Source organism: Panthera tigris, chromosome X (assembly GCF_018350195.1).
Source record: "Panthera tigris isolate Pti1 chromosome X, P.tigris_Pti1_mat1.1, whole genome shotgun sequence".
In the NCBI taxonomy this organism is placed as follows: Eukaryota; Metazoa; Chordata; class Mammalia; order Carnivora; family Felidae; genus Panthera; species Panthera tigris.
Genome location: NC_056677.1, coordinates 69,826,722 through 69,841,166, shown reverse-complemented (window position 1 = coordinate 69,841,166; position 14,445 = coordinate 69,826,722). Strand labels below are relative to the sequence as shown.

Genomic DNA, 14,445 nt, shown 5'->3' with positions numbered 1-14,445 from the left:
TATTATACCATAAAAAAGGATGAGATGTTAGCATTTGTGATGACATGGATGGACATAAAGTGTATTATACCGAGTGACTTAAATTACAGAATCAGAGAGAGACAAATACTATATGATATCACTTATATGTGGAATTTAAAAAACAAAACAAATCAACAAACAGAAAAACAAAAATACACAGTATTAAATATAGGAAAAAACTGGTGGTTGCCAGATGGTATGTGGGTTGGAGAATGGATGAAACAGATGAAGGAGATTGAGAGGTACAAACTACTGGTTATAAAAAAAAATAAAATTTTTGAATAATGTATTAAAAATAAATTATTCAATATATTCAATAATACTGTAATAATATTGTATGGTGACAGATGCTGACTAATGAATCATGGTGAGCACTGAACTGTTATGTACACAATTCCTGAAACTATGTTGTATACCTGAAACCAATATAACATTATATGTTAATTATACTTCAATAAGAAAACTTTAAAAGTGGACAAAAGATCTGAGCAGATACCTCATGTAAGAAGATACAGAGATGACAAATATGAATATGAAAAAATGTTTAATATTATTTGTTATTGAGGAATTTCAAATTAAAATAATGAGATACCACTAAAAAACTTATTAGAATGGCTTAAATCCAAATAACTGGCACTGCCAATTTGGGTAAGGATATTGAGTGCCAGGGATTCTCATTCATTGCTGGTGGAAATAAAAAATGGTATAGTCACTTTGAAGACAGTTTGGAAGTTACTAAGAAAAAGAAAAGTGAACATAATCCTACCATATGATCTGGCAGTCACATTCTGCAGCATTTATCCAAGTTAGTTGAAAATTTAAATCCACAAAAAAACCTGCATACAGATGTTTATAGAAGCTTTATTCATAATTTTAAAAAAATGGAAGCAACAAAAATGTCCTTCAGTAGATGAATGGGCAAACAAACTGGGTGCAGACATACAATGGAATATTATCCACTAGTAAAAAAAAATTGACCAAGTCCCAAATAGACATGAAGGAACCTTAAATGCATATTGCTAAGTGAGGGAAGCCAGTCTGAAAGGTAGACACAATATGATTCCAACTACATGATATTAAGTAAAATTACTTAATTTTAAATGGTAAAATATTTAGCCATTGCTAGGGGTAACAGGAAGTGTATAGGAGGGAATGATGAATAGGTATAGCACAGGTGATTTTTTGGGGGAAGAAACTATTCTATATAAATCTGTGATGGTAGATACACAATACTATACATTTGGAAAAACCTTTAGAAATGTACAACAGAGTGAACCTTAATATAAAATATGGATTTTAGTTACTAATAATATTTTCTATATTGATTCATCAATTCTAACATATGTACCACAAAAACTTTGGGGGGAGAGAGCATACTCTGTTTACTTTCTAGAAGATTTTTCTGTAAACTTAACATTGCTCTAAGAAGTAAAGTAAATTAATAAAAAGCGGAAAGAGGGCACCTGGATGCCTCAATTGGTTAAGAGTCCAACTCTTTGTCTTGGCTCAGATCCTGATCTCATGGTTTGTGAGATGGAGCCCTGTGTAGGGTTCTGTGCTGATAGTGCCAAGCCTGCTTGGGATTCTCTCTCTCCCTCTCTCTCTGACCTTCCCCTGCCTTCTCTCTCTCTCTCTCTCTCTCTCTCTCTCTCTCTCTCTCTTTCTCTCATAATAAATAAAATAAACTTTAAAAAAAATTGTAAAGAGAAAAAGATGATACAGACATTGTGGAAAATAGTTTGTTACTCAAAAAGTTAAACATGGTATTACCATATGACCCACAATTCTATTTCTATGTATATACACCAAAGTATTGAAACAGATATTCAAACAAAATGTTGTACACAAATTTTCATAACAGCACTATTCACAATGGCCAAATAAATATCCATACAAATAAAACATCTATGAACAAATGAATTGATAAACAAAATGCAACATATCCATACAATGGATTATTATTCAGCCATAAAAGGGAATGAAATACTGATACATTCTACATGAATGAGCCTCAAAAATATTATTCTAAGTGAAAGAAACCAGACACAAGAGTTCAAATATTGTATGATTTGATTTATATGAAATATCCAGAATAGAAAATTATACAGACACTGAAAGGAGATCAGTGGTTGCTAGGACCTGGGGAGAGGGGAAAAGGTAGAAGTGACTACATAATGGGTACAGGGTTTACTTTTGGAATAATGAAAACATTTTGGGATTAGACAGAAGTGATGCTTGCACAACATTGTGAATATATTAATGACTGAATCATACACTTCTAAAATGGTTGATTTAATGTTATATGATTTTTTTAACGAAAATATAAAAAAGGAAAAAGCAAGAATTCTTCCTTTAGGTGGGGCATCTTCAACTGGCCTATTTAAAAGCAACTTTCCATAAACTACACAATAGCCAGTATGTCTACATCATCTCAAATGTGTTGATATTCAAAGTAGAGAGCTGTTAGAATCTGGAAAATAATCCCCTGAGCAAAAGCACTGGGATCAGAGAAATCTGGTGGCTATTTAATAGTGCTTGAACTCCAATTTAATAATATATTAAAGATTAATACTAATTCCAGCTTTGCAGGGTTACTGTAAAAATTAGAATTAAGCATGGATAGAAATTAGCACAGTTCATGGCACATTATTTTATTAAACCAATTTTCTGATTCTGTTGGATGACGTAACATATCATTTAATAGGTTACAATGAATAAACAAGATCCAAATTTTGTTATTGACTTTATAGTAATTAAATGAGGAAAAAATATATTTTTCAATATAGAGTAGTTCATTTATCAACAAATGAATTAATAAATCTAGATCTTGTGTTGAACTAGCTTTAGAAAGTGAATGAAAGACTCTTAACCAACTGTTACCATTTTAAACTTACTATACTACTTACTTAAAACTTTCTGTCAACAAACATTAAATCAGTTGAAAAAAAAAAGATCTTAACACAGTTAATTATCAAACCTTAGTCTGAATCAGAATCATCTGAAGGGTTTCTGGGCCCTAAACTCAGAATTTTTAATTCATTTAGTCTCTGACAAGGTCAGATAACTTCCATTTCTAACAAGTTTCCAGGTGATGGTGATGAGAACCATTGCCTTAGGGCATCATTGCTAATACTTCACATTTGAGGCCATATTAATGAAAACAGGCATATCATTTATGGTAAAACTACACATGCTTTAAATACTGTTTACACACACTGTTCGTGAAATCTAACTCACTGAATTTATTGCACTCATATGTTTGCTCATGCTGCTGTCTTAATTACTTTGATATTTAATAAAACAATTCACTGACCTTGTTACTCAAAAATGTGATTCACCTTAAAACATTATTCTAAACAATCTTCCATGCTAAGTTAGTCACATCAAACACGAATTTTCCCTTTTGGTAGCTTTTTGGTGATGGTTTAAACTGTAAAAACAAACAATCAAAAACAAACAAAAAGTCCTAGATACCTGGAAAAAGAATCAGTATTTCTTCTACACACTGAATATATGTCATAATTAAGCAACTTTTATTCTTCTGGGAAAGCAGTCTCTTCCATATTTTAAATGACATTTACTAATTAAAAGAGCATTACTGTAAATAACTGGAAAAATGTGTTAGTTTTCTATTTTTCAGGAAAAAGTTTACAGTTCTTTACAACCTGACATTTTGTTATTCAACATTCAACTTAGGGCTGTACAATTCTATAGGTATTATGCAAATTAGATACATTAAATGATTTTTTTAGAGTAATTTTCTCCTGAGTCAGAATTTAGGGCATGTGGATTTGAGTTTCTATGTATTAACACTTATGCTACTATATGATTCATGGCATCACACTAGAAAATATATTGGGCAACAAAAAATTAAAGTTTTAAAAAATAAAGGAATGAATTAAAAGTAAGAATTAAAGAGGGGGAAATGGTAGCAATAATGATATGATGACTCTATTGCTTCAATAAAGGTGGAACTGGCTTCCAGATATTAGCACTGGCTGCATTGAAATACATGGCTTACTAAATGAAAGTGAAGAGACTTCTGACATTGATAAATGCAAATATAAATTATATTCCCCAGGCATAGAATAGGTTAGAGAGAAACTAGCATAAGCAGGATCTACAGCCATTTGTCTTGAGTGGCTAAGGGGTAGTGTGTCAGGAAGCTAAAGTGGTAGATATCGAGCCTGATATGGTACTTTAATATTTTTCCATATTGAAAGCTGGCTGTCAATACCTTAGAATTGAAAAAGTAAAAGAGTGAAGACAAAGAGGTGAGTCCTAAAACCAAAATGTAAATAGGACCAAACACTCATACAGGAGATCTAACAGTTATAAATTCTGATTGCATCATTATGGAAAATTTATTATGAGTCCAAACATACGAATATACAGCAAAAATGAAAGAAAACCAAATTCTACCTGAATAGCAGATGAAACCCTTCAAAAACTAGCTTTCAAGATAAATTTTAGCTTTTATTAAAGACTAATTAATTCATCTAATTTTGTTTCTCTTTGGTAAGCCTGTAATTTTGGAGGAATTCAAACCCTCTCTGAGAAGTGAGAAACAATCTCTGAAGCTAACGTACATATATTCAGAAAACCAAGAAAGAATTTGGCACAAAGGAGACAATTATACTATATTATCTATGTTATGAGATAAACTGTACTTTCTGTAACATTTTTGCTGCCATAGTGGCTTGCAAAATTAACTATAGCAACTAAAAGACACTTCTTTATAACACATCTTGAAATTTGCAAGTATGTTTTTCTTGTCCATGAATTCAGAGTTACTTCCACCTGCAAAACAGGTATTATATCGCTAGTCATTTTTCCCTTACCCTGCATTAAGAGTCCATAAACAAATGTGCTCTTCGACAATACAAATTCCACTGCTAATATTAAAATAAGTCTTCGGTTTGTATAGTTATTTGTACTTCAAAGTGTGTTATATAAATTATATCTATATAATAAGAAAGTCATACTTTCTACCTCACAAAGTATGAGATAGAAAGTATGACTCCTAAAATTAAAATATATCTGTATTGGTGAATGATTTGGATCACCTATGCTCCTTTCTGTAATTATGACAACTGAGTTAGAATGAATAGTAAAGGCTTGTTTGGAAGTCACAAACCACAAAGTGCCTCCTCAATGTACTGTTTAGAATAGCAGGTTTTCAGGGGCACCTGGGTGGCTCAGATAAGTGACTCTGGATTTCAGTTCAAGTCATGAACTTAATTGTTCCTGGATTTGAGCCCCACATTGGGCTCTGCACTGACAGCACAGAGCCTGGTGAGGATTCTCTGTCTCCCTCTATGCCCCTCCCTCGCTCATTCTCTCCTTCTCTCTCTCTTTCTCTGTCTCAAAAATAAACTAAAAAAAGAGAGAGAATAGCATGTTTGTGATATGTTGAGTACACGAATTCACCTAGAAATATACAAAATATATTAAATGCATCAGATTCACTTAGAGAACATTACTTTAAAAGTAGGTTTATACTCACCTAAGAGCCTGGTTCTCATCCCTGGCTGCATATTATAATTTCTTGGGGAGCTTTGGAAAATAGCAAAAGCCAGTTTCCATCTCATAATATCAATTAAATCTTAAATATCTGGGGCTGGGCATGAGCATCAGTATGTTTTAAAAACTCCTCCGGTGGGTTGATGGGGGTGAGGAAAATGGGTGATGGGCATTAAGGAGGGCCCTTGTTGGGATGAGCACTGGGTGTTATATATAAGTGACCAATCACTGGATTCTACTCCTGAAGCCAAGACTATACTGTATGTTAACTAAATTGAGAATAATTTTTTTTTGAAAAGTAAAGCATAGGGGATATAATCAGTAATATTGTAATAACTTTGTAGGTGACATACAGTAACTACACTTATTGTGCTGAGAACTTTGTAATGTATATAATTTTCAAATTACTATCTTGTACACCTGAAACTAATATGATATTATATGTCAGCTATACTTAAATTAAAAATGCAAATTGAAACAAATTCCTCAGGTAATTTTAATATGCAGTTAGGGTTGAAAACCAATGATAGTGAATCAGTATCTCTGAGGTAAGACCTAGAAAGTGGGCCATAGTAGCTCCCTGGGTGATAATTTGCACTTGATGGTTTGAGGACAATTGTAGAAATCCTGACTTTTTCTGTGAGGAAGACTTTGCCCTTCACAGATGACTGAGCCAAATATTACTCTACTTTAGATCTTTCTTGCCCAACGGAGATGCTAATGAAGGCTGTCGTCTTTTAATTGTAGATCCATCTTTCTGGAAACCACATAAAATAGCATTTTCTATCAAGCTCTCTTGGTTGTGTTTCTTCAAGATCAAGATTGATTGATCAAGACTGTGGCTTTGATGAGCTTTACTCACTTCTTATGCTCTTGTTCCAGACACTTAGAATTTCCTCTTCTAAGCTTTTTGTGGATTATGTTTATTTGTACAACCCCAAATATGATGATTCTATTATTTTTTAGAAGTGGCTATTAGCAAACCTCTTTAACTTATCTCTCAATTTGGCTTTGATAATTTATTACCACTTTTTTTTTCCACCTGGCATATTCCAGGATTGTTTATCATTTAATCATTTTTTACCCTATGTGATAGGTTTTGTAAAGTGAGATTTTATTTTAACTTCTGCAAAGATTACAATAACAGAAAAATTGATACTTAGAAGAAACTAGTTTATGGTAATATTCCTGATTGAATTAAAAAATTTAACTGGGGTTTATGTGAAAAAAATGGTTATGAAAAAGGGAAATTAGTAGTAGAAGGGGAGGATAAGGTGTGAACACTTTCTAGACAGTGCAGAGTCCTTGCCACAGGCAGGTCTCAACAAATAATTTTCTAAGATTTATAGAAAATGAAAATGAGATAAAAATGAGATAAAATGAGATTTTATAACTTAATTTTCTTCTAAACACTCCATATTTTTATTATTTTGAATCCTAAATTAAGCCATTTGGAGACATCAAACTAATATAATCCTACCCAGAGATAAATGAAGCTATGTGATCTTCAAATAATCTACCAGATTTTATTATTCTTGTTTTAGAGTTGTTAAAAATTATGTTTTTGATGACTGAATGAGGATTTAAACATCACATTAACTTCTGTAAATATCTTTAAAACTATTGTCCTAATATTGGTGAATGTTAGGAGAAATGAATGAAAGAAAAGAAGCATGGCTGGGGTGGAAGGAAAAAGAGGGAAGTAAGGTAAATATCATAATAAGGAGAGATTTTTATTATTTTCCTTTTTTTGTAATTTAGTCTTCAGTGATATAAAGCCTTTGCAATTTATTTTTTCCACCGTTTAAAAAATATAATCTTGGGAAAGAAAAAGAAAACAATGGACAAAAATACCTAAGTCTTGGTGTTTCATTACTATGTCAGAAAAAGAAGTAGGGTAGAGTTAAACAGCTCAATCAGAATATTCTTCTATACATTATGAACAAGGTTGGAGTTAAAGCTAGGTAATCTTATGAATTAGGAAGTGTGGAGAAATTAAAACTACTTAAAGGTGTTTATAGAGATTGTTTCACTCTAAACCAAATTGAACAGACTAAATAAAGACTATCCAAAGCTAGTTATTAAATCTCTAGAAGGGATTCAAGAGATAATGGAAAACAACAGTTAAAAATAAATCCAAATAACACCTATTTGTTATTTCATTCACAAGTGGAATATTAAAAAAATGAATAAACAAAAACAGAATCAGACCTATAAATACAGAGAACTGACAGGTGTCAGAGGGGAGAGGTGAGGGGGAAACACAAGCTTCCAGTTATGAAATGATTAAGTCACAGTAATAAAAGGCACAGCATAAAGAATATAGTCAGTTATATTGTGACAGTGATGTATGGGGATAAATGGTAGCTACACTTGTGGTGAACGTAGCATAATGAACAAGCTCATCAAATCAGTATGTTGTACACCTGAAACTAATGTAACATTGTATACCAAGTATACTCAAATTAAAAAACAATTTTGAAAAAAATCATCAACTTAAATATTTGTATTTATATAAATATATATTCACTGATTCAGCAGTATTATTTTATTAAGTAAATAGCAAACAAGGTAAAGAATTTTGAAATACTCTGTAAAGGCAATGATGGTTCAGAGTTCAGACTCTAGAGCATTGGTTCTTAACCAGAGGCAATTTGGTCCCACAGGTGAAATTTCACAATGTTTGGAGACATTTGGAACATCCGTCTAAGCACAAGAGAGCTCCCCCCAACACCAAAGAACTCTCTGTCCCAAAATGCCAATAGTGCTGAGGCTGAGGAATCCTGCCTTAAACAAGACACCTGGATTCAAAATCTTGGCCCTACTACTTAATAGCTGCATGACCTCAGGCAATTTACTTAACTCCAAATGCCTATTTCCCAGTATATTAAATAGGGATAACATAGCTTTCTCTTATGGCACTCATGGAAATTAAATAAATTAATATACTCACAGAGCTTGGCATGTAATAAGTGCAATACAAAATGTTTATGTGGTAGCCATTTGATTAGAGAGCTAGGCCATGACCACCACTCGTTGACTATCCAGTATGTGAAAGGGACTTAAAGAAATGTCAAGCAACTCTCATGAGTTATCTGACTTTCCCCTTGCCAATATTTTTGGACTGGAATTAAGTGAAGCAAGGACCTAGGGTGCAATTTCAGAAGCTGACCTTGAGAGTAGTGTGCATGTAATCTCATTCAGAATGTAAGTATGCTGAAAACTATACCACCTGTTAAATGGAGCTGAAAGTTATCATTACCATCTGAAAGACTATGAGCATTGGTTCTAGAATTAGATGCAGTATACTTTTTCAACAACTATTGGAATAGTAAGCTTGGAAAAGTAACTTCCCCTCTCCAAATTGGTGTTTACCCACATGCAAAGTGAGGCAGATAAACTAGATAGTCATTAGGGACATTTTCAGGTCTGAATTTATAGGATTGAATTTACAAAGCTTTTCTTCAACACTCCCAAGTCCCTACTTTCCCAGAAATTGATGTCCTCATGCTGCAGAGGTTGTCTAGCCCTGTTTTAAGATAAAGACTGCTTCATCTCAGCATCTTTAGTGACTAACACAGGGTCAAGCACATAGTAGGTTCTTATGAGTCTTTAAGGTTCCTTCTATAAGCACAGGACAGGACAATAATATATATGAGGTTGTGGCTACTGAGAAGAACTATATACACACTGTAAGCAATGTCTTAAGGACTAATTCTGATCATTGATGGAGAAAGGCAGAGCAATGGTGGGAGATGCTTATTTGGCAACAGTTGCTTATTTAAGTCTTAGTTACTTATTTCTCACTGAGTTTTCCAAGACTCATTTTGGGATAGAGTACAAATATTTCATTTTACTTTTTCAGGCTTTGTGACTTTTAATGAGCTTACAGATGATAAGCTTCCCATTTTTGGTCATGGTAGCCACTTCCATCAGAAATTCCAGGTAGAGAGTATAGTATAATAAACTACTAGGAGTTAGGTTTGAATAATGGCCAGCATTCTAGGTAAAATGGAATTTTCCTAATTAGGGTGAAAATGGGTAATACAGCTTAAAAATGTCCCTTAGGCTCAATTTATGGAAGACCCTAAATGCTATAACTAGAACTTTTAATTTAAAGGCATTGTAAAAACAATGATATAATTAAAGCTGTGCTTTAAGTAATGTGACAGAGTATGATGACTAAATTGGAGTAGAATAAGATAGGAAGTGGGGATGGTAGATTAGATATGATATTTTAGTGGTCTCAGGCTGAGAAAAACAAAGCCAATACCTATTGTGATAGTTTCTCCTCCATCTAGGCAAATGATAGGGCTGCATTTCCACACTTACTTGATCCATTTAAAGTTACCAGAGGCTATGTGGCATGCTATGACCAAATGAACAAAAACTATGACTATCTCTTCTTGTTGAAAGCTTTAGTGTGCAATTTGACGTATTCCATTTTCTTGTCTTCAATTGTGTAAGTGTGTGTTGAGAAGAAGCTTCCATAATCATGGATCTCTATGTAACTACAAATTACCCCTCTTCCAACAAGTGTTTTACTTGTATAACAAGAGAAAGAAATAAACCTTTGTTGTATTAAGCCAGAGGTCAGCAAAGCAAACTCTGTGAGCCAAATCTAGCTCAATGTTTCTGTACAGCCCATGAGCTAAAAAGTGTCTTTTACATTTGTAGATGTTTGAAAAAAACAAATATTTCATGACTGGTGAAAATTATATGAAATTTAAACATCAATGTCCATAAATAAAATTTGATTGGAACAGAACCATGCTTATTTGTTCAGATATTATTTATGGTTGTTTTCACAGTATAGCTGAAAAGTTGCAATAGAGACCTTATGTAGCAGTCTCATTTTTTTGCACTGCTGCTTGGCCATGACAAATCCCAGTGATGCAGTTATAAATTAACAGTGCTTCAAGTGCAACATATGTTATTTTATTATGGTGTTTCATTTATTACTAGTGCATATCCATCATGTTAAAAGAAGAAACAGAGAGAAAAGTAGCCCCTTAAAGTTATGATTTTAAGGCACAGCAGAGTGTGGATCATTCTGTTATCGAACTATATAGCAAAACATTGTGTTTATTAGGCAATGACCCCATAGTTGTACTAAAAGAATACAGTATATTTTTACATGACCAGACAGCACTTATTAAAATATTCCCAACTCATCAGAAAGCAGTGGTCAAAAAATTAGCAAATTTGAAGGAGACTATTCCATCACAACAGAATTTCTTCACACACACACACACACACACACACACACACAAAGAAAATGATTGAGAGCAACATCAATAGTCAATTAAATAAAAGGGAAAATGATGTATGTAAAGTACTATTCCTTGGCTCTTGATGAGTTGAAAAATATTACTGATACTGTTCAGTTGTTGCAGTTTATTTAAGGAGTCAAAGCTGAGCTGGAAGTAAGTGAAGAAGTCTCTATGAAACTTTGCATGAAATAATAACAGGCAAAAATATTTTAAAACAAGTTAATAAAATATTGATTCAATTCAACCTGAAGTGGAATCTGACAAAATGTGTTAGAACTGATGGTGGTAAAAATAAGCGTGGCAAAGTAAAAGGCTAGTTGGATAAATGTACAAAACTTTGTGAAAATGTAAATTGTTTAAAGTTTTTGGTTATCTACTACATCATTCATTATAAGGCACTTTATAGAAAATACTTGAAAATAAATAGGTGATGGGGGTTAAGGAGTGAACTGGTTGTGATAAGCACCAGGTGTTTTATGTAAGTGTTGAATCACAAAGTTGTACACCTGAAGCCAATATTGCACTGTGTGTTAACCAGAATTTAAATAAAAACTCAAAAAAAAGAAAAAATATATCATGTGTTGTTGAACCAACAGTGTCAACAGCGAATTTTATTCACTTTTACAGACTTAACCATCATCAGTTTTGCCAATTTTATTAGAAATACAAGCTAAGTATCTGGACTTGTCCTACTATACAGAAGTTTGATGCATTAACAGTGGTAAAGTTTTATTGTGATTTTTTAAAATGAGTTTGGAAATTAGTTTTTGCTGTGGACTTCATAATATTTCTTAGTAAATTCAACCTAAAATTACAGGGAAAAAAGAACACTTATTATGAGAAACGTATAGCGTGTCAAAGTCACCTCAATGATAACTATTATTGTTTGAATAATAAGTAATGTCAAGCTGCTTCATAAATTTCTAGTGTTGTCAAAATTTAAAACAAAAAGTGAAATGTCCATTCCCATGCAAATTTGCATCAGATATATTTCCTTTTTTTTACGTTTATTTATCTTGAAGGGGGGGGCAGGGGAAGAGAGGGAGAGACAGAATTCCAACAGGCCCCCCGCTGTCAGCACAGAGCCTGATGTGGGGTTTGAACTCGTGAACCATGAGATCATGATCTGAGCCAAAACCAAGAGTCGGATGCTTAACTGACTGAGTCACCCAGGCGCCCCAGCAGATATATTTTCTGCATCTAAACTACATCCCCAGCAATATTTTTAAGTCTCAATGGTAGTGCAAAGGAAATTTCAGCATTTCAAATTCTAACTGTAGGGGCGCCTGGGTGGCTCAGTCGTTAAGCGCCTGACTTTGGCTCAGGTCATGATCTCACGGTTCGTGAGTTCAAGCCCCGCATCAGGCTCTGTGCTGACAGCTTGGAGCCTGGAGCCTGCTTCACATTCTGTGTCTCCCTCTCTCTCTGCTCCTTCCCTGCTCATGCTCTGTCTCTCTCTGTCCCAAAAGTAAATAAACATAAAAAAAATCAAATTCTAACTGTGCAGTTAATAAGCTTCTATCTAACCATTAACTAGAAATGATTATTCTACAGTGTAATATTATGCTAAAACAAATATCAAGAAAAAATGTAATGGAATTCTCTAAATGAATTTTTAGTAATTAGTATGACTAATTAAAATCATATGTCTTTGTAACAATATCGGTATTTGGTAATACCTATCTGTGTGAAAACACATTTTTCTGGATGAAATATGTAAAATTTCATTACATGTCAACATTAACAGAGGAAAGTTTACAGTAAAATTTGATGGTAAACAGTAACTTTGAACTCAAATTAAATGAATGTTATCTACCTTAAAAAATTACATTCTTCTCATTAGACCTGTATTACTATATTATCAGCAGATCTGTATTACTACCTATATTATCAATTATCATTATATGTTGAATTTTGTCAATTAAAATTGTGAAAATTTACTTTTCTCACTTATCTTATACAAGTACCTATGTAATTATCCTCAATTATGCCTTTTAGCTCATAAATCCTGAAACACTTATTATTTAGCCATTTTTGGAAAAAGTTTGCTGAACCTTTCTGTAAGCCACTGATTTTGGCCTTCTTTATTTAATGCATAATCTAGTTACATCCTAACTAGAGTACAAAATAGATATACAATAGATTAAAATGATGCAGAGGAAAAATATGTAAATTAAAATCGCATGAAATATATAAGGTATAACAAAAGATTTGTTTAAGTATTACAGTCTAAGAGGTGAGTAGGAGAGGGTTGATATCATGAAAAGGAATATCAAAGTTTTGTGGACTTGCTATTTTCCACTTAATTTTGGAAATGCTAATCTTAAGGTACTGATAGGGTAACCATATGAAAGAGTGTTACACAGACAATAAATTATAAAAGTATGTTTACTGAGAATTTTCTTAATTCTCATTAACACTGCTATCACTTTTATAAATTAAAATAAATTTGATTTAGAGTATCAAGCACACTTTTGAGGACTTTCAGACCCATTTTTTATGTGAAGCAATTGGTCTAAAAGTAAATTAGAGAAATGAAACATAGAAAAATATTTTAGGCAAAGTATTACAATAGTATTTATAAAATCTTAGGTAAATGATATCGAAAATAGCCTCTACTATGCTATAAGTTCCTTAAATGAAGAATCCAATCTGATTTACATTTATATCCTCCACAATGCTTGTTCACAGTAAGCACCCAGTATTTGTTGAATACATGAAAAAATAAAAGCAACTTAAAAGTTTACTTCTCCAAACTTTAATTAATAAACTTCAGCAAATCACAAATCCAGATATAAAAATATTTATGTGTCAGTCTTTTAGAACTACCTCTATACTTAATTAGGCTTGCAAAGGTGGGCACACTTGGTACATATCCTTGATACTAATATTTATACTGAACTATTCTGACATTTACTCAGCAGTATGTGTAGGTAGGTAGCTCTTTTACTCTCAACCTCAGGTTTATTGGATCTTATTTAATATAACATTGCTCATTATTATAATGTTGTTTTACAGCAACATTTTTCAGACAAATATCCACCTCAAACTGGTAAATTTGCTGTTCACAGACATTAATCTCAATGACTAGTACATTTTATTTTTTTTATTTTTATTTTTTTAATGTTTATCTATTTTAGAGAGACAGAATGTGAGCAGGAGAGGGGCAGAGAGAGACACAGAATCTGAAGTAGGCTCCAGTCTTTGAGCTGTTGGCACAGAGCCTGACATGGGGCTCAAACTCACAAGCCATGAGATCATGACCTGAGCTGAAGTTGGATGCTTAACAAACTGAGCCACCCAGACTCCCCTGACTAGTACATTTTAAAAGAAAACTCTCATCTATTATTTTAAGTTTTATTTTAATTCTAGTTAGTTAACACAGTTTAATATTAATTTCAGATGTACAATATATTGATTCAACAACTCCATCCAAAACCTGGTGCTCATTACAAGTTCACAACTTGTAGTGCATCATCTATTTAATCCACCCCCCAACTACCTCCCCTCTAGTAACCATTAGTTTGTTCTCTATAGTTAAGAGATTGTTTATTGGTTTGCTTTCCTCTGTTTTTGTCCCTTCCATAATTTGGCTATTATAGGTAATGCTGCTATAAACATCAAGGTA

The 14,445-nt window shown here is 32.9% G+C and overlaps 1 protein-coding gene across 5 annotated transcripts in view; it reads right to left on the bottom strand.

The window, feature by feature from the left end:
* LOC102968110 overlaps positions 1 to 14,445 on the bottom strand; it is a 449,421-nt gene that overhangs the window by 226,807 nt on the left and 208,169 nt on the right. Inside the window, exon 1 of one of the 5 annotated variants that reach the window (XM_042974935.1) lies at positions 3,335 to 3,372. The exons of the other annotated variants lie outside the window; for them this stretch is intronic. The gene's annotated coding sequence lies outside the window, so the exon portion shown is untranslated. Of the gene's footprint in view, positions 1 to 3,334; positions 3,373 to 14,445 lie in introns of those variants that run through there. 5 annotated transcript variants of the gene reach the window in all.